This window comes from Pinus tabuliformis, chromosome 2_2 (genome assembly GCF_031772625.1).
Source record: "Pinus tabuliformis cultivar Carrire ecotype Pingquan chromosome 2_2, CPIR1, whole genome shotgun sequence".
NCBI lineage: Eukaryota > Viridiplantae > Streptophyta > Pinopsida > Pinales > Pinaceae > Pinus > Pinus tabuliformis.
The window spans coordinates 409,852,422-409,876,943 of record NC_142300.1 but is presented as its reverse complement, the minus strand read 5'-3'; positions in this window follow the sequence as shown (position 1 = coordinate 409,876,943).

The following is a 24,522-nucleotide window of genomic DNA, read 5'->3' as shown; positions in this document are numbered from 1 at the left end:
CTATTGATTGCAATAAAAGAAATATGAAACATGTAAGATGTTATGCGTGTAACAAGTTTGGACATAAAGTAAAGGAATGTAGGAGCAAAATTTGGACACCAAACCAAAACAAGCATACATCATCACAATCTGAGGTGTTGAAGAAGGTGGAATTATTGTCAGAAAGATGTGGCATAGCTCAGTTTGCAGACATAATAGACCCAAGGGAAGCTGAAAGTGTAAAACTTAAGTATTCCAATTTTCATACGCAGCTATTATGAAGAGAAGTCATGTATATACGTGAGTTAGATGCTGCACAACCACGTATATGGTGTTCTGAAGAAAAGGCAGTGGGATAGACTCAGTAAAAGGAATCTGATATGGTTCAGTCATTGATCTACTCTATTTGATGATGGTATGTGTTGGTTGGCACAGGTTCAGGGGGAGCATATGCTTCTAATAATGCATTGTTGGCATTATCTTAGAAGATATTGATACAGATCCACATAGTTGTTTTGATTCAGATGACTCCTTTGGATGATGGAAATGTACAAGTTGTTGATCCTGATGTTGCTGATGGTGCAGATCATATGGTGTATGATAGTTGTTGATGACTATCATGGTCTTGTTAGGTCTTTGGTCTTTGTTAAAAATTTCATGTATATCTTTTAAAGACCAATGAGTCATATGATGTAATTTGTAACCCCACTATGCATTGGATGGATATGTATAAACAATTGGTATATCCCCACTTGGTTGGGTAGATGAGTCAAATTTGGTATATCCCCACTTGGTTGGGAGATTGATGCATGTATGAGTCATTGGTGATAGGAAGGTCATACTTAATTAGTTGAGTTGTAGAGTCATGTTATTCTTTTGAAAAATATTTTCGCAGACTCTGCATGTGCTCAGGGGGAGCAAGGACGGTTTGGTGCATCTAAGCATGTACAAAGGGGGAGCCCAATCAGAGATTTCAGGGGAGTATGGACAACATAATGTATAGCAAAGGAAGAGAATATCTTGGTCCGCAATTTGTCGTTGATGTCAAAGGCGGAGAGTGACTTGGTATGGTTGTTGCCATCAAGTCCAAAGGGGGAGATTGTTGGCATTATGATACAGGTGTTGTCCTTGATGGCAACTCACTTAGATGAGAGTTCTCAGTGCAGTAGCAAATAATTACAAATCAGACTATAGAGAATGAAGAAAGAGAGGTATATGCAGGTTCACCGTGACAGAGTAGCGTATACAGACGGGTTAACAGACCAAAAGGAGAGGATAACATACACACACACTTTCACAGAATGAAAAGCACATATATCATGGAAAACTAATTTTGGTCCAAGGCATTTGGTCCATGGTATTTTGATCCATCGTATTGGTCCATGGTATTTGGTTCGAGGCATTGACCCCAGGTATTGGGTCCAAGGTATTGGTTCTAAGTGGTTTTGGTCCATGGTATTGAGAAAGGCCTAAAAATATATAAGGAGGATAATATCATTAGTCCAGTGTGTGCAAGTGTGCAAGGATTAAATATTTGATGAAGTGTGAGATCCAGTATGCAGGTTATGGGTTCATGATGCTTTGCTTGATCTGAACCAAGAATGAACCTAGGTGGATGATGATGGATCGGGATCTTTAGCCTTGAAATGAATTATCATTATCTAGTTTGATTATAGATAATCTAGATTTGAATGTTGACGCATGGGTTATTCTGTAAATGTTATGATCTGGGTATCACTGAATTCTGAAATAGTTGTGAAGTTTTTTAAGTTAATATTTGTAGATCTATACGTGGGTTCGATTTGGTAAAAGCGCGTACACATGCTGGTTCGGCTCATCATAGTAGTGTATACATGATGAAATATGATATTTGAATTTGCAGATGGTTCTAGTGGTTGTTGCAGAGTTCTGGGTTTTGCTCTGTGTTCTAGTGACAGGTCTTCAGTGATTCAGTAGTGGGTGATTCAGAGATTGATGATTGAATGATTGGTTAATGCAATAGTTGCATTGTAGTGGTGATTGATTTTGAGCATCAATGTTGTTGATGGGTCCAGTATGAAAATTGGATGAAATGTGGCCTTCAGATTATGGTGTTGTGATCCAGGAGTATCCAGTCTGAAAATTTATGAAATATGGTCCATGGAGGAATAGAGAAGGTTGTAGCCTTCTATAGGCTGGCACCTACGTACTAGTAAACATATCAGCTAGTACAAGAGCCAAGGGGTTCGAGCTCCCTTCCAGTAGAAGTTGGAGAATGAGAGAAGGTTGTAGCCTTCCGCAGGTGGGTGCCTGCGTACTGGTATGAGTCTGTGCCAGTACAAGATTGTAAACAGGCTTTTCTTATATTAAAGGAAGATAGCAGCAGGTGGATTTTGTCCTGCATTGGGTTTCCACCTTATATCTTGGTGTTTATGTTTGTGATGATCTATTCTGTTTTTACTACACCTGGTTACTATTTATATGGTTAATAAAGTTTCGATGCACTAGTTAAAGATCAACATATGATGAATTAACTAAATCATATGTTTGTTGGATATACGCTAGTTGCATTAAACACAGTTATGTGTACACGTGACTTCCCTTAACTGAAGTAGTGTATATGAATATGATTATGCAAATGAAAAAATTATTGATTTGCTAATACTGATTCACCTTCCCCCCCTCTCAGTATTATTTCCAACACTTTGATCTTCCCTGTAGGTACTTGGGCGTGAAGAGAAAGTAAGGACCTAGGCCTGGAGTGAAAGATTCAAAGTGATCTCCAAAGGATTGAGTGATTAACATCGGAGAGAGGTACATTTCTCCTTCTGTCTTCATTTGTTAAACATAAGCTAGGAAAGTGTATGTTATTTTATTTAATTTGTTTATAGACCCACTCATTGGGCTAGAGGGGTCACCTCTGTCCGCAAAGGGGATTTACCTTCAAAACAAAATGGAAACTCCATTGGGGAAGCTATAAACTTTTCATCCTCTTTTCTCAACTGATATCTTCATTAATTTGACTGACCATCATGTTCTTAGTTAGTTTGGGTCTATATAGGTCTGCACAACCACTGGTTGGTATCTTAGAGTGCTCACTGTGGAAGTGTTTGTGGAATGCTTATTATTATTTTCCTTATTCCTTGCCCAACGTTCTCTTTTCTTTGATAGTCGTGATACCAGCACACTTTCTCTTACAACAATGGTGTTGATCCCCTGTTCAGCACAAGTTTGGCCATAACAGTTGTATTGATCTCTAAGATTGGAAAAAAACCTAGGGTTTCTCTATTAAACTCCAGTGGGTCTGAGCCTCCAAGGTCTTGTTTTGTCCTGCATGACTGGATTTATTGATGTTTTGATTAATTACCTAACTTAATTAGAAAATTCTTAACTTTTTGAACTTTCAAGTGTTTGAGAAAAATTGGATTGATTTTAGGGTTTATAGGTGACTGAATTATCACTTGCCACTTGTGAGTGTCATCACATATGTGGTTTGCTAATTGTTTAGGTCTAATTATCTGGTAAAATCATTTGAAACATTGATTTACATTAGTTTCAGTTTGTCTTGTGCAAAGTTGATTTTCACTTGTACTAGGTCATCTTGCATTTGAAATTCATCTTTCTCATTCATCAAGCATAGATTACATTGTTTGGTTTACAAACTGAGATGAGTTTATTTTTTTATCTATTTGAAATAAAAAGTGAAAGACATTTTCATTGAGTACTTTTGGATTTGGTGTTGCTTTCATTGATGCATAATTTGCATTAGGTGCATTTTGAATATTTTTTTTATGTTTTTCTTTAGTTGAAGCTTAGTTGGATATGAGCATCTGAAAATCAAAGAGAACATAATTTAGGTAAATTGAATCATAGTCAAGTAAAAGTCATTTTTTTTCTTTCAATAGATTACATGTCCATTAGTGAAAGTGAAAGTTTAGTTTTTCTCTTGGATGTTGCATTTGGGAAAGTTAGTGGAGGCATATTGTTTGATACATTCTCTTGTTTTATGAATTACTTGATGGAACTCTCTTCCCTTACTAGTATAGAATACATTGAAATGAAAACTTTCCTTTTCTCATATAGTTGCATTCTAGGATTCAGGTGACATCATTTGAGCCCAAAATTGAAACATAATTCAAGAAAATCATTAAAATTTAATGAATTAACCTAGGAGCATTTGGAACTTAATACAAACCATTAGAGGTCTAGGCTAGAGATGTGTTTCCAAGTCTATAAACCTAGCAGTTGTTCTTAATTGACTGCATTGTATCCCGAGGGTGCAATCGCATTCCAGTATGGAAGTATATCAAAGGTTCTCCAGTACTCTTGGGTATATCGAAGGGAATATAGTATGGAAAGTATATGGGAATGCTCTCATTGAATGGTTATGCATTATACAACGCTAACACAAACTTTTGCTCCCCATACTACTGAATATATATTGGGAGACCCTACTAGGTTGTTATCCTTTAGCCATAGGTAATTGAGTCAGTCGCGTTGTATATGTGATACAATGAACACAACATTTAGGGAGATCAATTGTCATACATTAATTCCTTGTTTTCAGCTAAGGTGTATATAATGGTTCACAGATACTTAGTAAACCCTCCTGCCTAGTACACCCTTCTTGATTTATTTCTTGTTTTTAAGTTATAAATTTAAATTCCCACGATAACATGACTTACCTATGCAGTTATCCTTAGCCTCACATTGCCTGATTAATAGTAAATTTTAATTATAGGTTGAAATAAACCACCTCTTATGGTTTTTGAAAACAGGTCACCATGGATGAACCACCTATTTCACCTTACATTTCTCCTTCATCATCTGACACTTAAGGGGCATCACAAGAAGTTCATCCTGAGATTTCACAGTCACTTGAAGACCAAGGTCTTGAAATTGGAATTATCCCAAGTATTCAACCCCTTGCCTCTTGTCCTCCACCTAGAGACTCATCATCTTAGGAATCTAATCCAAAAACTCCTAAGAGTCCATAGAGGTTTGTGTTATTCCCTTTGAATCTTCTTTTTGATCCATTGGTCATATCTCCTCAATGGTCGTATAGTCCATACAATAATCCTGGCGTGCCTTTGGAAGTATCTCCATGATCATCTCAGATTCCCCCTCACCAAATATTTGCACCCATGGCATCAAAATGTGAGTTTCCAACCTATCCTCAAGGTCCTCTAGAAGTCTTAGTCAGTCATACTCCTCGTGTTAAGAATGATTTTGAATATGAATTTCCACTGGAAGGATTTCCATATGTGGGAAGTGTAGCACCTCCACCACCACCTGAAAGAGGTGAACCTTTGTTTCCAGATGGTTATACCTATTTGACTTAATTGGTTTCAAGTACTCCAAGTGTGTCATCACTTTATCACAATCCCATTTGGTCATCGGGAACCATGCCTACTTTTGGTTCGTTTTTTCCAACCGTGGCCTCTCAAATTCCTGTACCAATTATAGTTTCTTCAATTCATATACAACCGATAGTTATGGTTAGGGAAATTAATTCCCCTATAAGTTCCTCAGGTCCTCCACTAAGTGGACAATATGTGCCACCACCTATCCCACCACATGGGGGGCAACAACCACCTCCTGTTTTGGGTGGAACTTGTGTGAGTGGATCTCAAACTCATGCTATGGGAGCTAGTCAAAATGTTAGCAGTGTGCCTTATCTAGGTGGATCATCAATTCCATGTGGATTAGGCCAAATCTCATATCAGCAACCTCTTTTAGCCCAGATACCTTACTAGACACTGTACCCTCTGTATGGTTCACAATAGCCTCAAAATCCACCTTTTACTCAACAGGAAGACCCCCAATTACAGCCTAGTTCAAATCCCTCATTTGGTGCATCTAGTTAATTTCAAGCTAGAATTTATCAGTACCAACCTGGAACACAACAAATTCCATAAGAAAATTTCCAAAGACAACAACCTTATGTACAACAAATAATTTATCAACAAACATTGTAGCAGTAAGGACATCCCTGACCCACAGTTCAGCATCAAGCAATGATGCAAATCCTTACACTACTATCCCTTTCGGCATCAATCTGCAAAGCCCAGACTGAAGTGTCACCGAAAGCAGTATGGGGGGATGTAGAAACCAAGTTTCTGCACCCTGAGATAGTCATGAGGTTGATCTTATACCCTAAACCCCATCTTCACATAGATCGATAAGCCTTTAGGGCTTATATATGTACTTCTTCCATCTTTCAAAACCTCCACGAAGGTATCTGACTGTCCTTCACACCACCCTAGACGATGATTCAAGCACTTACGTGCCTCTCTACTAGTTTAATGTCTTGTTCCCAAACCATATTACATATTAGCCAACTTAATTAAGATTATCCTCACATAAACATATATTATTACTTGCGTTCATGTAACAGATGGAAATATATATTTCCATGCATCAACTTAACATTATATCTTAAACTCAGCATTCAAGATAGCATAATCGCAACATTTATAACAGAAGTAAAATAACGCTTACAAAGATGAAAAGTACACAGTAAGTTTAGAACAGTTCTCTTTATTGATGATTCAAATTTCCAATACAAACTCTAACCACCCTGTGCACACAACTGCAGGGGTCCGCGCACTTAGCTGTGGACTTCTACCCTAGGCCTCTGCACACTCAGTTGTAGAGCCTCTTCCTCTGCTAAGACTCTCACTCTTAGCTCTCACAAACCTATTACATCAATGACTCATGACTACTGCACTGCATTAGACTCTCTAAGACTCTCGTTTTCATACAATCCCATGGTCCGCGGACCAGGGGTGGATCTCCAAAACCAACACAACCTTTCTAGACTAAGCATAGAAACCCTCTTTGACTTTAGATATCTTCACGCTCCGTGACCACAAAATGCGGAGACTTTACATTTATTTTATACAAACTTTGGGCCTTCTACCCCAAAACTTGGGTTTTTAACCCCAAAATTGACCCCTAGGGGACCCGTTCCCAATAGGCCCCCAACAAAAACATGGTGACTCACCCTCGAGTCACTTGGCTGGCATAAAGATCTTGGCGTGAAGACCTCCCATCTTGAATTGGACAACTGCTGCCTCGGCTGCACACTATGTTGTCCCCTGCTTCATCTCCTTGACCAACTGCTCTGTCACTCGCGCTGTACTATCAACTTGTAGTTTCTACTGAGTCTGTTGCAGATTAGATAGCTTGCTTTCAATGTTGGTTGTGATCATGTAGGCCTTTTCCAACCAATGCTTCAAGCAAGCCTTCAGCACGGCTTCCTTGTGCTGAGCTACATCTACCTGTTCTTTCAGTGCCTTGGCCTCTTACAGCTTCATGACTCTTTGCGTGATGGAAATAGTGTGCACTATCGCTTTAACCTCATCATAGCATTGTTGTAGTTCCTGCGCTTCTATCTCCAGCCTCTGCACATTGGGGTCTTCTTGCAGGCTAGTGAGTACCATGAGCAACTGCTCAAAAAGTGTCATGCAGTTTGTCACTATAACCACTACTACTGCTATTGCATCTGTCACGACAGTCGCGTGCTTCTCCCTGACTTCCAGGGGAGTGGAAGGCTGGGCCTTCAACTCTAATTCTGCAATTTTGAGGTTCAGCTCCAGCTGAACCTTTGCCAACTTTGTGCATGCATTGCGCAATACTGCAACGAGTTTCCGAACCCGCACATCTACTCGCTTAGCCTCGAGAATGGCAAGCTTCGGGACAATTCTGCATGCCTCCTCGACAACCTTGCTTATGCATTGATTCTTGTTTGTTAGGTCTATAACAAGGTTAACAATGGAGTCTCTCTACATAGTCAGCTGAGAATTGTTGACATTTTTCTCACTGATCACTTGCAAAGCATGTTGTTCACAGGCCCAAAGTTTTGCAATCACACCATCCTATAGAAGGTGAAGTGCCTCGTTAGGAAGCACTACCTAGTTAAGTTCCACTCCCTTGATGGTACTAAAAGTGATCCTGTCAACTTCAGTCTCTGTCGTTAATGCTCCCTCTGGTAGAACTATGGCTTGGGGATCCTTGGTAGGCAGCATCCCTGTGGCTTCTGATGTGCCAAGGGCCAAACTGGTGTATGCCACATTGGGTTGAATATGTGATGAGTGGATCTGTAGCTCATGTAGACCCATTGGAATAGCCCCTAATGCCTACTGCTGCTGCTACTCGAACTGTTGTAGCCATTCCCCTGTGGCATCCTGCACCATATCCCCTATATCATTTAGATCCCCCTCTCTTAGGGTGATTGGATCCAAAGATGTCATGGTAGCCTTGGACTTCTTCCACGACCCTACTTTTTCTGGTCCTCTAGTGCGCTTGATACCGAACGGAGTCATCTCCGGGTCTACTCCTCCCTGCACCGTTTACGTGTCCTCTTCTTCCTCTGTTTGTGGTGAAGGTGACTTTTGACTTCTGTCAGGGCCACTCTCCTCTTCTCTTGCCTGCCCACCTCACTGCTACGTGACATTGCACTCTACCTTAGCCTTGTCATTGGCCTCCTCTTTCCTTTTCGCGACCAACTATTCCATCTTTAGCTTGGCCTCTTCCTTCTTGCATTGTGCGATAGACTTGCTCAATCCTGCAGCCAAGTCTGAGGTAGTGCGCAACTCTATCAGCCAGCGGTCAAGGACTATGTCGATCACGTCATCTGCTGCCAAATAGGGTAAGTCATGCCACTTATGCTCATGGTCCTTTCGTGCTTGTACTAAGACATGGTGGAAGTAAGCCTTGAATTCCACGTACTCCTGCAATCTATCAAAATTGGTAGGCGACAACCACAACTTGTGGTTGATGGCCATATACACGTTTATCTCCATCAAGATCCAAAAGAACTTACCATCCTTTATCCTCTAAGGATCCTTAGTCACCCACAGTGAAGTGTACTTCGCTGCCTCTGGTAGGTTCGGTGTGACCAGAAGAAACTGACTGTCTTCGGGTAGATCCCATGCTGCCAGCACTATGGACAACAAGGGCCATGCATAGTGAAATTTCTTGCCGAGATCCTGTGGCTCGTGGCGGTTCATGAGGAACTCACCGTAGAGGTAGCGTGCCCAATTAAACTGAACTCCATCTGCGCATTGGGTCGCCAAAGCTACAACTAGTGTCGGCACTTCATCTGTGTGACACTTCCGCATGATCTTCCCAGCTAAGAGTTTTTCAGGTGAGGCAGTAACTCCATAAGGCAGAAATAATTTGACTGTGTTATTCCATCAGGTAGGTCTTCATTATATACATGAGGGAGAGACTCTTCAGTTCGTCTCCCGATGACTATTCATATTTCCTCTTTATCTATTTACAATAATTCACCCAATCACAAGGATTAGGTGTCAAAATTCCCCCCCTTAATCTGAAGGGATGTTGGTGAGTCCAAGCATCATTCTGAATCGTTCAAGCTTTTCCCTTCTAAGTGCTTTGGTGAAGATGTTTGCAATTTGCTCATTTTTGGAATAATGACGGAGATGGATTGTTTTGTCCTCAACATGATGTCGAATCAGATGATATTTAATATTGATGTGCTTCGTTCGATCATGGAACTTTGGGTTCTTGGCCAACTTTATTGCAGAAGTATTCTCAATCATGAGTGGAGTTGATTGTACTTTTTTTACCTACAAATCTTCAAGAATTTTACATCCATTTGATGGACTTTCCAACCGTTCTGAGCTGCTAGTGCAAAGAGTGTCTGGATGGTAGCCCATTTTGCTATGGGGGCAAAAGTCTCCTCGTAATCGACCCCTTCCTTCTGTGCAAAACCTTTTGCCACAAGCCTAGCTTTGTGCTTGTCAAGTGAGCCATCAGCTTTATACTTGTTCTTGTAGACCCACTTGCAGCCAATTGGTTTGGTTCCTAATGGAGGATCAACCAGCTTCCAATTGTCGTTCTTTATGAGGGCATCATACTCCTTTTGCATCGCTTCTTTCCATTCATCATGAGAAGCAGCTTCTTTGAAGGAAGTTGGTTCAAAATCTGTAGATAAGTTTAATTCACAATAATAAGAAACATCCATATCAACAGGTGAATTAGAGTCATCTACATCACCTCCATTTTTCCGGTTTGAATTTCTGGTTCATGTCTTTCCAACATCATCAGGATGAACACTTTCAAGTGTCTTTGTCAGCCACTTTGGGGGATCTTTCTCAGATGGTCCAGGCTGCTCCATTGATTGAGTTGGGACTGAATAAAGATTGAGTCTCCCAATTCTATCAATTACATCACTTAAAGCATCATCCGTTGTTGGAGTTTCATGCAGGGGAGAGCGTTCTTCAGAAGAAGATTCCACATGTTGATCTAGTATAGGAATCCCCCCTTCAAGATGTGGAATCTGATTATCAAATTCTTGAAATGATTTTGCTTTCGCGAATCTATCCAAGCGATCAAGTTGCCGCTCAACAACATTGTCAGTTTTGGATGATTCAAGGAAAATTACATCTCTAGATACAACAAACTTCTTATTTACTTCATCATAGAGGCTGTATGCTTTGGAGGTGTTTGAATATCCCAGAAAGATACACTTACGACTTTTAGCACCAAGTTTGTTTCTATGTACCTTTGGTATCAAGGCATAATAGGTGGAACCAAAGACTCTGAGATGCTTTACCGAAGGAACATGTCCATACCACATTTCATAAGGAGTCTTGTTTCTAATAGCATTAGATGGACATCTATTCTTTATATATGCAGCACATAGAACAACATCAACCCAAAACATTATCTTTACATTCTTGAAAAAGATCATGGATCGTGCCATATTTAAGATTGTCCTATTCATTCATTCAGCTACACCATCCTATTGGGGATTATAAGGCACAGTTGTTTGATGTTTGATCCCATGTTGGCGAAGATAGTTTTCAAATTCATTTGATGTGTATTCTTTTCCATTATCAGTGCGAATAGACCCGATATGAGATTGTGCATCATTTTCAATCCATTTATGAAAATTCTTGAATGTTTGAAAAGCATCAGATTTGTTCTTCAATAAATAAACCCAACACATTCAGGTGTAGTCATCAATAAATGTCATGATATATTTATTTCCATATACAAAAGGAACAGGCATTGGACCACATAAATCTGAATGAATGAGTTCAAGTTTTCTATGTGCTCTTGAATGTGAATCATGAAAAGACTGTTTGCTATGCTTTCCTAGAACACAAGCATCACATTGCTTAAGTTTCCTAGGAATTGTAGGCAAACCAACAACACCATTTTTCTTCAACAAGCGGAGACTGTCATAGTTCAAATGTCCAAATCTAGCATGCCATAATAAACTTGATGGAAGTGTACCTTCTTCATGATGAGAATTGTATGAGAAATGTTGTGTATGAGCAGAGGTTCCTTGCAGTTTGAGAAGCCTTTCTTCTTCTATTCCCCTCATGACAAGTGAGTGGTCAGATGCTTTTCTTACCTCAAGCTTGCCATCAAACATATGAATGGAGTGACTTTGCTGGCGGATGTGGACGAAGGACAACAAGTTTCTGTTGAGCTATGGGAGATACAGAACATGATCCAGAAGAAATTCTGGAAGACCAGGTGGTTTAAGCCTGATTGTGCCAAGCCCTGATGGCTTGATTTTTGATTGATCTGCAAAGTATACTGCTCCATCAACATTGTCAGTGAAATCTTCAAAAAAATATTTTCTATGAGTCATGTGGCAGGTTGGTCCTAAATTAAGCAACTAAACATTTTTCCAAGAAGCAAGTGAAGCATTAAATAAATCTTCATTTACTCCAATGTTACATTGTGCCACAACATAGTGAGCAGATTCAGGTGCTTTACCTTTGTCTGTATCATCAATTTTACCTTTCTGTTGGTTTCTTTTCTGCTCAATTTTGTCCCATGGTAGCTTTCATGTAGAGGCATCATGTGATCCATTTCTTTTGTAGCGTATGCAGTGCAAATCTGCCTTTTCTCCTTGAGAATGTCTACCCCCCCTGCCTCTGAAATATCTTCCTCTTCCTCTTCGTCCACCTCTTCCTCTTGTAGAATCTTGAGCAGGATGCTTTTCTTTATGAGCAAGGCACATAGTCTCTTCAGAAGATTCAGGTGCTGTCTTCTTTCCAAAAGCTTTTTCTCTTTCAGCAAACTTTTTCACAAGAGAGTCAAAGGTTATATCTTTGAGATTTCCATTTGCTTGCAATGACTCAAGATAATTGGAGTAAGTAGGACAAAGTGCCTTGAGAAAAGCAATAAGAGGAATATCCAGTTCAACCTTAGTGGATTTGATATCATGCATTATAGACTTTACTTCAGATGCAAGAGAAAGAGGATCATTATTTACAGTTCAAGAGTGAAGAGTTTAATCATGAGTTGAACAACTTCAAGTGCAGAATGTGAGTCATAGAGTTCTTTCAGCTTTTGTAAGGCTTCAAAGGTAGTTGAATATGACAAAATATGGTGACTCACTTCTTCATTTACAGATGCAGCGATTAACGCATAGGCTTTGCTGTTCTTGTTTTCCCAAATGATGAGCTCTTTGTCTGAGGTAGGCTGTACTGGTTCATTGTCTCCTTCCCTGACACACTCCTTTCCACAACTCATTGAAAATGAGGGTGTGTTTTATCATCCGGGACCATTCAGGATAGTTCTCCTTGCCAGTGAGAACTATTCCCACCATGGATATGATTGAATGCATACTGAAAAAAAACTTCTGCTACAAAAATTTTACTGTTAATGAAAAAATATACTTCTGCCAATATACAGTAAAATTGTACACAAAAGGGCATTCTCAAAAGATTTCAAATCCACCATGTGACCCATATAAATCCATCATTATATAAATCCACCTCATATAAATCTCATGTAAATCCACCATATAAATCTCATCTAAATCCCATATAAATCAATCATTATATAAATCCACCTCTTATAAATCTCATATAAATCAACCATATAAATCTCATCTAAATCCCATATAAATCAATCATTATAAATGTATATGCCATACGTCCCTTTTATATTAAAAAAACTCAATTACCATACGTCCCTTTGTATATATAATTTTTTTCGCCACTTAAAAATGCCATTCAGTCTTCATAAAAGGGATTACAATAAAAAAATTATTTAACGGTTTCCTCAGGTTCACTACACTTGCAGATTCTAGCTTGAAAATCGAATGTGCGCCAAAAAATTACCAAACAACATGCGGCCATTGTAAGGTCCAGTAGTGCCCTCCATGCTTCTGAGTTGATTCTGCGCCACAAATCTTTAAGCAGGTTACCAATTTCTCAGATAAAAACTTGTTCCAAAGCATTCCACTAAACAATGCACAGATTTACCAACGGGCCACCGGAGCAGGACTTCAATCCTCATTTCCACCATCTAGTTTGCAGAACGAATGAAACCATGGTTTGGAAAAAAAGGGAAGGCGAGGCTATAAAAGGTATTTGTTGTAGGTAGAGCAATGGCAGCAAGGGCAAATGCAAATTGAGGGGCCTATTTTCTTGACTCAAGCTGTGAATGTTCAATTGCATATTTTCACAAGAGGGGCAGCGCAATATGTAGCGCTTTGACACTAGAGAATATGGCAGAAGAACGTTTCAGCTGGGAGCAGCGATTCATTATGTATCTTTCAAGTGAATGCATAGTGTTAGTGCCTAGATTTACCTCAGGCTGGAAAGGTAGGATCCAGGACCAACATTAAACCACGCTCAGCCTCGTAGCTAGCCCTACAAGGACAGGAGAGGGCTCTCTCCGGGTCAATCTCAGCAAATGATGATCTATGGGGCTTGAGATGACTACAATATCTTCTAATTTTAGGCTAGGTAAGAAGTGCAAGGATTTTATTTGATTTTTTTGAGAGTTTTGTTGGAATCAAGGGAAAGGCAAATTTGGGTTTGGGGATGAAGGCCAGTTTTGCAGAGTTCTGATTGGGGCAAGAAAGGCAATCATTTTGATGCTTTGATTTGCAAAGGTGGAGAGTTTTAGACTGGTAAGAAGCTGAAGAGGGCAAGATGGCATCAAGAATCCTCTTCAAATTGAAGAAAACATTGAAAATGAAACAAAACTGAAAGGCAGAGCACAATAATCTAATGAATTCTACCTTTGTTCGCTCATTTGTTTAATTTCAGAAGCAAAATAGAAAGGAAATGGTACACACAAATATTAGTGAACTTACAAATCACATAGAGAAAAACACCATCAAAACACATAGCCGCAGGGATCCCAAAAAGTGCTGCAAACCCTGGTCTTTCCTTTGCCAAAAATGCAGAAATCAAATGTACAATGGAGTGCCAAGCAATCCCAAGTGTCCAACCCTGAAAATGACTGAGAAATTACATGATATAGAAAATCCTAACTCCTTCCCATGCCTCTTTGGGTCGAGCTCATCATTCTAGGAGTTGTTTCAACCATATCTAAACAAGGAACTGAAAAATAGGTAATGAAACAACTTGCCTCTAAATAAAAGGAAACTGATTCATTCACTATATTTCACCTTTTAGTGAATGAATCTACATGGATGAGTATCAATGTGCCAAAATTACAACAAATTCATGAATTTACATTAAGATAAGTCAAAAGTTACATGAAAAAGTGAAACTAGTCAAAACTAGGCGAAATTCTGAGCTGCTGAGTGAAAAATAGGCCAAATTCCCCTATGCGTCGCACCTGAAACTTGTATGCATAACACAACTTTGAGGCTGATTTTGAGGGTCTTCCCGAAGTCCAAATTGAGCTCAAGATAGCTCGTTAGAAAGCCCTACCCGTCTAATTTCCAACCCAAGTAGAATTTCTAGATTTAGTGTCCACTTTCCTCTCCAAAAATTCAATCTCCCAACAGTGCTTCCTGTTTGTGCAAAAGGTGGCAGAGAGGTCATTTTTTGCTTGTTTTTGACCCTTTAGGCAACCTAGAACTTGATGAAATCCTTAGGTAATTCATGAGCATGCATAAATTTTTATAAAAAATCTAGAAATGCAAAGTTTTCCTCGAGAGGATCTCCCAATTATAAGCGCGCGCCAGGTGGCGCTACGCGTTGGGCAAGAAAATCTGTTTTAAAGCCAAAAAATTCAAAATTCACAAAATTTTCTCCACATTTGTTGCAATTTGGACTGAAGGTCCATCATCAAGTATCATGCTCAGCCAAAGAAGCTTTGGCCAAGATTTGCAGCCTATCATGCCTTTTGCGTCGTTTTAGTGCCTTCCTTAGTCTTTCCTTCAAGATTTTGATCCTTGCTTTGCAAACATGAGTTTGTGCCCAATAATGATTTTTCATGTGCCTGAGCATGTCCTTCTCTTTGTTTTCCTTCGCAAACGGATTCTCAAGATGAATATCGATGCTCTCAAGCCAAATCTCTCGATCAGCCTCTATCTCCTGCTCCAATGAAGTGAACTCTATCCTCCTCCTTTGGGCAGCTTGGCAGTTTTGCCGAATGTTTTGTAATTCCATGACTGTATGTTGATCCTCCAATTTTTGTTTCACTGATCCAAATAGTTTATGACCCATTGAGCTCTCTGTAACTTGTTGGTCAATGCATCTATCTCGGCCTTCTGCTCCTGAATAATCTCCCTCATCTTTGAGCTAGGAGAGCTCACATCATCATCAATGAGTATGAAATCAGTGTCTAGGCCTCCTGAAGGGCCCTCATCCTACATAGGCTTCTTTCCTTTGTCATGTACCTGTACCTATGCTTCTGATGACGGAAACGAAACCCCTTCCACCCCAGGTGGAGATAGTACTCGTCGAACTGCTGCAAACAATCCTCTCATGCCTCTCTGATAGGTGACATATGTTGGCACACTAGTAGTCTCTGCCTCTCGACCTCCATGCTAGTGTGAAGGTTCACCCGCATCATGGAAAACCTCTTGATGAGCTACTGAAGCTGTGAAGAACTCACGAGAAATGAAGTCTTCCCATGTGATACCCTACAAGCCAAGCTAATGTACAACAATGATCTTGATGAGCACATAATGGTAAATGCTATTATACTACTGTTTAGGAGTCTTCTTCTACACCAGAGTAATCATCCTCTCAATGTTTCGGCACATGAAGTATGGAATGTTCATCATCTTCACTTTCGTGAAATGCATCAATAATCTGATATGGTATGCATAGAGGCATGAGAAGCAACCCTCACAACTTAAGTATCTGATAATGAGTCTCATCAACGACGCATAGGATTCTTTCAAAAACCGGAATGGGAACACCCTGCTAAGCTGTTTCACATAGCTGGGCCTGATGTATGGTTCATAATGTACTTTTTCTACCTGTTGTCCTTTGTTCCACTCCTCACCTTGTTATAGACATTTTTGTGCCTTACAGCATTGAGCATGAAATGTCCATAATCTAAGGGATCTAAAGTCCCTAAACATGTTGTTCCTACCCCTAGAGGAACAAGGCTAACAAACCACAGCAATTCACAGAAGTTCTCCACCAGAAACTGCTCAAAAACAAGTCAATTCAGGATCAATTCAGAGGCTCCACTAGCTGTCTGCGCTGAAATGCAAAGTCTACACTAGCTACCTGCACTGCAACGCAGGTAGAAGCACCACCAGGGTGCGTTGAGCAGGAATTGACAAATGGCAAGTTCATTCCAAGAGGTGTCAAGACCCAGGAAGCTTCCAGAATCTTCCTCAATGACACTTGCCTCAGTGAATTCGACTAGTGATGAGTAAGAGGTTCCCAATCTCCAAGTGGAAGGAAGAACCTCCAAGTAGAATCAAGAACTGACAGAGGGAGAGGACACTAGTCAGATCTCAAGCTGACTCATCCTCTCTCCAAAAATCTCTATATGGATCTCTCCTCCATGAGATCTAGAGGCTAGAATTTTGTTATTGCAAATAATTGTTGTTGGTTTGAGACTGGAATTATTGGGTGCTTAATGCTTTGAGGGAAGGTGAAGATAGGAATTTCATTTGCTGGGAAGGAGATGCTGGATTGGAGACTTCTTGGTTGTATCTCTTCCTGAACCTTGTTATTCATCAATAAAGCTATCTTGGTTTCTCCTATATACTGATGTATCTTTGACGTATGATTGCATTAGTATGTTTAGTTTATTTCTAATCCTGAACTAGTTATGAATATGAATCTATGTCTTTGCGTAGTGTTCTCTTCTTGTGATCTTGCAGATACCTGTTGAAGCTGGGCGAGCGAGAAGGCAAGTAGCTGGGAACTCCCAAAGAGAAGAGAAACCGGATCGAGGGACAAACAGAAGGCACCGGTTAGTCCATCCATCTCTCTTCATTCTTATTTCATAAAGGAAGAATACTAGAATAGCTGTCTCTGTTTGTTGCTAAGGCACTGTCACACCTTAGGTGGATAGGATCGTCCTGCATAGGCATTTTTCCCCACAACAAATTGGCGACTCCACTAGGGAGATCTGTTTAGTCATTTTATTTGTGTTTCTATCATTGTTTGTTTCATAGACTCAACAGCAATGATTGAACTGCATCTGCTATTCTAAGATGCAAAGTAGAGAGCTGCTGCTTTGATCCAATCACTGGATTTGTCTATGATCTGAACAATGGACTCACAAATGATTTGATGATCCTTTGTGATAGATCTTGGTCCTTGTTCAAAGCATCCCTTTGATTGTACCTTGCTTGTTGCTTTTATTTGGCTTGAAACCGTAGATTAATCAGCAAACTGTGACCCAGAACCAGTGAGAAACTCTCGTTTCTCTTTCAGCGCAGACTCTGTGAAGAGGTTCTGCATTTCAACGCAGGTCCCGTGAAGGCTACCTGCGCTGAATGTAAAAACCTCTGTGTTAGGGGTGCGTTGATCCAGTTAGGCCTTGTGCAGCTGGGGTTCTCTACTCTGTTTTGCCTTGTTTTGATCTCTGATTTTTGCAGCCTGTAACCAGCATAGGTACCTGTCTGATAACCCCTTTTCTCTGCTTAAATTCTGCCTCCTTTTGTACAAAAAGACTGTGAGTGTTTTTATGTGTTTGTGGCATCATTTACAGTTTTCCTTTGCAAGAGTGAAATAGTCATCCTGTAGCCCTTGATTCAGATCTGCTGATTGTGATCTTAGGAGAGAGTTCATTGGCTGTTTACAGTTGGTTATACATTCATTTTTGCTTTTAGTTTGAGTTTGTCTCTTTTGAGTGTCAAAACAAGTATTCATTTCGAAAATCATTAAGTGTTGTAATCTCTTCTACCCTTTCTGATTTCGAAAAAGTGAACTTGTTTGTATTAGTCATTTAAAAGCAAATTCAAAGTTGTGCAAAAAGCTTTCTTTTTAGGCATCAATATTAAGAAAGCGGAAAACAAATGCTTGAATTGTGCATTTGCATCTTGATAGTTTGCATGTTTGATTTAGGAAAAGTGCATTAGAGTGTTCTGATTGCTCTTTGAGAAAAGATGGTGTCTTTCTTTTCCCTTTGTAGCTAGGATTTTCATAGTTGAAAAGATATAAAGCTTGCTTATCATCTTTAGACTGCATTTAGGAATTGTATCATACATCTCGTGGTGATCCCAAAAGGCAAACTTCTAATAAAGATCAACCTAAAATAAATTGAATGAACTTAACAACGCTTTGTAACTTAACGCACAACATAGAGGTCTAGGCTAGAGACGTGTTCCGGCGTCGCAAAGCCTGGTGACTGTCGATCTCGCTGATGGTGGGTGATTCCTCCTGAGGGACGACAGCTCCAGTACGGATTGTGCTCCCACGTACCGTCGAGTATATATTGGGAGACCCCTATAGGCATAAAACCTTTATCCTTAGGAAGCCGTGTCGGCCGCCCTACTGATCGCAATGCACTGAACACAGCATTCAGGAAGATTGACCGCCCGTACCTTAAAAGGTATTCTGCGGTTTTGCGAAAAGTTTGGCACACCCTCTACCTAGAACTCCAGAGTAGTTCCTTTTGGCCTTTTTCAGACTCTATAACAGAAAAAGTCCATCCGAGCATTTGTCACTTCGGGCTCGTTAAAACATCGAAGGAGACTAGAGTCATCTTTAGCTTTTTCTTGACTCTTTAAAATTGAAAAAGCAAGTTGTGTCTAAAGCGTCTAAAAAATTCATTTAATTCGGAAACACACTTTCCCCTTTTTGTATTTTGGTTGATCGAGTAATCCGCAATCGTGGAAGAAAGTCAATTGAAACCCCGTCGTTCGCGGAGGCTTACGAGTCAACCGTCTTTGTCTCCGGAATCGAAAATAGTACGGACAAAGCGAATTCATTTAACCGGTTCGAAATCTCCTATCAAAGTTAAAACAAGTGTTCCAACGACATCTGAGATTCTGGTTACTCCAAACATTTCTAGAAACCCTGCCTCTACAGAAGAAGTTCAACAACCACAGAAGGACAGTGATACTGATCCTAGTTTGAGAATAAACACTTGTGTTACTGAACCAGTTCCATCTGTAACCGGTCCAGAGAGTCTTGTTCTTCAAACATCTGTCGCTGTTGATTCAACCCCTTCTTCGGCACCAGAAATATTTTACGGACCTGACGGTCTTCCCCTTCCACCTGGTTTGATTGCGATAGAGGAAATTGTAGAAGATCCGCAAGCAAGTACTCCAACACATTTTGGAGTCGGGGTCACTCTATTTCCTTCGACATCAGAAGTTAGCCTACCACCAGTGGGAGTTCCTGTAGAATCGCTAGGTAATCTATTGGATAGACTCAAAATGTCTGAACAACCGTCAACATCTAGGACTGTGTCGAATGACACAGCGACAGCAGAACTCCCTGTCGTCATTCCGACAATGTTTGCCGGCATACCATCTGTCCCAACTAGCTCACAACCGCTAGAAGGAGTCCACCCAGGGACTATTTCGACAGTGTGGTCCGTTCCAGTTTGTTCCTCTGGAATAATATCCGGCAACTCTTATGCTGAAACTCGCCAGATTGATCCATTTGGAGGTCAATTTGGGCAATCCAGTCCCCAAGGACAAACAATCCCCTTGAGTTCCGGATTGCCACTGTATGGGGGGCAGTATGCCCTTTCATTACCCCCTCCGGGAGGTTATCCATACGGGAGTTCACAACAGTATTCAGGTTATACTGGAATTACGACAAGTGGTTGGGTACCTATGCTACCTCAACAACCAAGGGTTGTGTATTCTATGCAACAATGTGTACCTATGTCGAACATCCCGACCACACCGGCTATTGTGACAGTGTCGCAGGTTCAAACGTTGCCTGTTGTATGTCAACCTCAGATTTCTCAGGTTGTAATGCAACAGCCCCTTGACCCTGTGACTCAACCACAATCGCCTACTGGTGGGGCGACACAGGTCCAAACGGGTACAATTACCCCACACCTTGGTCCAGCGGTTAGTATAGCGCAACAGAACATGGCTTCACAACCATGGTTGATGTAATACCAACAACCACAATTCCAACAAGTATACCAAGGTTCTGAGCAATAGATCTTTGCGAACAGTGGACAACTTTACATTTAAAATGGTCAAAATCAACCACTTTACGGTGGTCATGTCCACCAACCGTATCAGTCATACCAACATCAATTACATTATGCTGGTATGCAAAGGCCAACTACTCAGGCAATTCCATCGTACCCTGGGTATGCTTCACCTAACCTGAATCAACAGTTACCATTCTTGGCAACTTTAGAGTTACCCGATTTACACCGGTTAACAAACGATCCAATTGCTTACGCCCCTTGGTGGCCAGCGATTCCTCACAAACTTCCTTCAGACATTCCTAAATTTAATGGAAATCCAGGTGAAGACCCATCGAATCACGTGATGACTTTTCATCTGTGGTGTTCATCAAACACCCTAAACGATGATTCGATAAGGCTTCACCTTTTTCAGAGGACGTTAACGGGTCCAGCGGCAAAATGGTATATTGAATTACCTAGAGCTTCGTTCGATAATTTCAGCTCCCTAGCCACGACTTTCTTAACCCATTTTCAATTACCGATAAGGTATGAAACAGGGACGGAAATCCTTACCAACTTCAAACAGACAATGGCCACTCACATATCTGATCATATACATGAGTGGCGACGTTGTTGTAGGATGGTAAAAACGTACATTCCCGATCAGTTATTAGCTGAATGGTTTATCAAGTCGTTACTTCCTGCTATAACGAAAGATGTGGCAAAGGGGGGAGTCGTAACGGAAGAGCAAGTTATCGCTCGTGTGCAGTATCTGGACTTAGTCTATACTCAGTCTGGCATGCTCTATGACAAAATACCTGACGCCCCTAGACCGGAATTTTCAATTCCTCCTCCTCCTAAATCAAACAATGACTCTCATGCCGGCGATGGCGTGATTGGCACGACAAACGTGAAATCGACAAAGGCTTCGTCTAAGAAAGCCCGTAAGATTTCAGATCAAAATGCAAAAGAAGAAATTCTTGCTTCGGAAGTAAATGCTGTATCGACAGATAAAGGCAAAGAAACCAATCAACCAGGAAGCAAGAAGAAGCAAAACAAAGGGAAGAAGAAGAAACAGGGTGAGTCATCCCCTGAAAAAACTTCTTCAAACCCTCCTGGGAAAGGAAAACCAAAAAATCCATGTTTTATATGTGATGAGGATCATTGGACAGCCAATTGTCCATACAGAGCCGAGCTTAAGAGATTCTTTAAGAGTTCGCAAACCTTAGCTGTGTTAACTGATCCATTTCCAAATCCAGGTACAAATCTGGTTGATAGTGGAAATGCTTCCCCGTCGCAAGTGCTTATGTTGTCGGTTTCAAAACAACAGAATGATGCTTTGATTTCGACAAGGAACAAAGATTACGGGAATCCGCAACTGTCGAACGACAAGGAAAAAGATCAACCAAGCAGTTCGACGACAACTTCGACAGAAGTTGTACCACCCATCATTCCTGAATTAACAATAAAACCGCCAAAGGGAGTAGTACACAAGTCGACATTTAATCCTCGCGCCAGAGCAGCGCAACATTATAACATAGTGGAAGATTTGGCCCAATCGCCATCCGCTATGTCGACTCTTGAAGTACTACAAAATTGTCCATCCCAAAGGCAGGCTTTGTTATCGGCCATTGGTGGGGTTGAGTTTAAGGATTCCAATCTTGTATCCTTTGACCACAAAGGATACGATCCTCAGTTACCAACTCAACAAGCTTTCCTTATCCAAGTGAAAGCCCTCAACAAAACTGTTCACCGAACAATTATTGATGAGGGGGCATCTACATGTATTATGTCGATGAGTTGCTGGAAAACTTTAGGATCTGCAACCTTGTCGCGATCTTCGACAACATTAAAAGCATTCGATGGAAGGACATTTACCCCATATGGTATCCTAAATAACTTGAAGGTTGAACTAGGGGGGAAAACGGTAGAAATAGATGTTGAAGTCATCGATGGGAATCTTGATTACAACATCCTGCTAGGAAGACCGTGGATCTATGCCATGGCAGCTGTTGTGTCGACCTATTTTAGAAAGATCACATTCCCCTTCCAAGGAGGGATTACGATCGTCGACCAACAAAACTTCCTCCCTAATGGTTCTCAAGTTACGAGAAGCATTCCAATGATCCATGGGAGCAACCATTCGCTTCAAGATATTGGAGTAGGCCTACTGAAAGACCCCACATTAATGGGAACTTTCACACTTCCACCTCCAATCTATATAGGAGAAGTAGCGTTAGTAAGAGCCTGCAACGTGATATCTTCAACAAAGATCTCAGAAGACGATATCAACATGGATCATGAAATGGTTTTGCCCCCAAGCCCAATAGAAATTTTGTAGCAATCAATGTTTCTGGCATGGGTTGCGAACCCAAATCAACGCTCATCAAGCATTTGGGTAGATAGGTCTAGAGAATATGGTACCCCGTTAGACCCTTGGTCGCGAGTGCATGAAACTGACGAAGGAATTCTACAATCAATGATGATTGAGGGGGCACCATGGAATGATACCCACCATCGTTCCCTTCTTCCGGATTCTGAAGAAGATACTCAAGACGACCTTTATCACCCTTCAGTCTTTGAATTCCTATGAAATACTGTAAATACAGTGGGCTCCGAGGACGGTTCTTATCTCGTGTCAACCTCGTTAAAAAATGAAACAAGGAGTCATGAGGATAGTTCTTTTACTGCGTCAACCTCATTAAAAAATGAAAACAATCCCCTTTCCAAATATCAAAGGTAAACCTTCATTCCAACCACCAAGTTGAATGCAATGAAGCTTGGGGGGCATGCACCTCGATTTACGTTATTATGCTGGGGGCATACAAACTTATATCGAGCAGTTTTAGCACACAGTTCATGCTCGTTAAAAAATAAACGCAAGATCCGAGTAGTTTTATCGTATAGTTCATGCTCGTTAAAAAATAAACATAAAATCGAGCAAGTGTTTCAATCCGCGTTTAAGCTCGTTAAAAAATGAACTACCCAGTAAATAACCATAGTGAATGTAATATCATCAGCCATTAAAGCCTTGGTCGTGTTTGCACCGTCACCTCCACTTTTCCATTGGCCGATCATTCACCTCCATTTGATTGTTTACCCATTTTGAGGAACAGCTGCGAAGAGTGATTTCACTTAGCCATCCTTGTGACACTGTTGTGATTGGAAAATTCCAAGCCTTACCTGGAATCAGCTGCTAACCTATTTCATCACTCGTTCCTAAAAAGACAAGTCTTCTTTAAGCTCTTTTCATCTGACTCGTAAAATATGAAAAGATTGCCGAGTCCTTGGCCTTCCAGCTCATTAAAGGGACAGGAGGTGCTATCCCTCCTCTAGATTTTAATCTTTTTGGACCTGAGGGATTATTGCACAAAAAGATCGAGCGCTTGTTTTATTCGGCTCGTTAAAACTATCGAAAACTCATCCCTTCTGTATTGTTTTATACTTTTTCGGACCTAAGGGATTAGATGACGAAAAAGGACTTTTGGAGTTAACTTTATGTACCTTTTCAGACTCTCTAAAAATGAAAAGGACCGAGTTATCCTTGTCGTTAGACTCGTTAAATGCATTAAATAGCGACAAACTTGTCTTTAGACGAGAACAAGTTTCACTATCGCTAGGCTCGTTAAAACATAGTGATGGGCTTGCCCGAAGGGCAAGTTATAGAACAAGCATATGTTATCCTCCTCAAGCTTGACAAAAATAAAGAGGTACTGGTCAGCAATGACTGGGGAAAAATTGGGAGAAACTCAAGAAAACTTTGATGGTAGCAAGTCGCTCTTGAACATGACACTTTTCCTCCGTACCACAATCGGGTTGGGTTGTTTCATTCACCGGTCACATCACCATGGTCTCGCCATACCATCCATATTTGGGGTAATGCTACCGATCCATCGCATAAGTGTCGCCATATGTTCAAGAGAAGTCGTTCAGAGAAGTCAACCGTGTCCCATCCACTGCCATACATTATCCTTCATCCTTTCATGACCGCCACCCTGAATCATATGTCATCAGATCGTTTTCACCTCCATCAAAATCATTTGCTCCGTTCCGTGTCACTGATGTGGGATTCATTAAGGCCCTCCTTTGATGGATCGCTTCTTGTCGACATCAGCTCATTATCCAAGAAGTTGATCTAGGAACACCCCCTTCAGTACTTTGAAGCTTGCATGCCTCAATGGCAAGTTTCTCACTTCCGGCGACAGGTATACATCAATGACCTTCGACCGAAAGATTTTGCGTGGTGTTCGACGCCAAGTCCTTTATTCACACCACGTGAATTGTACT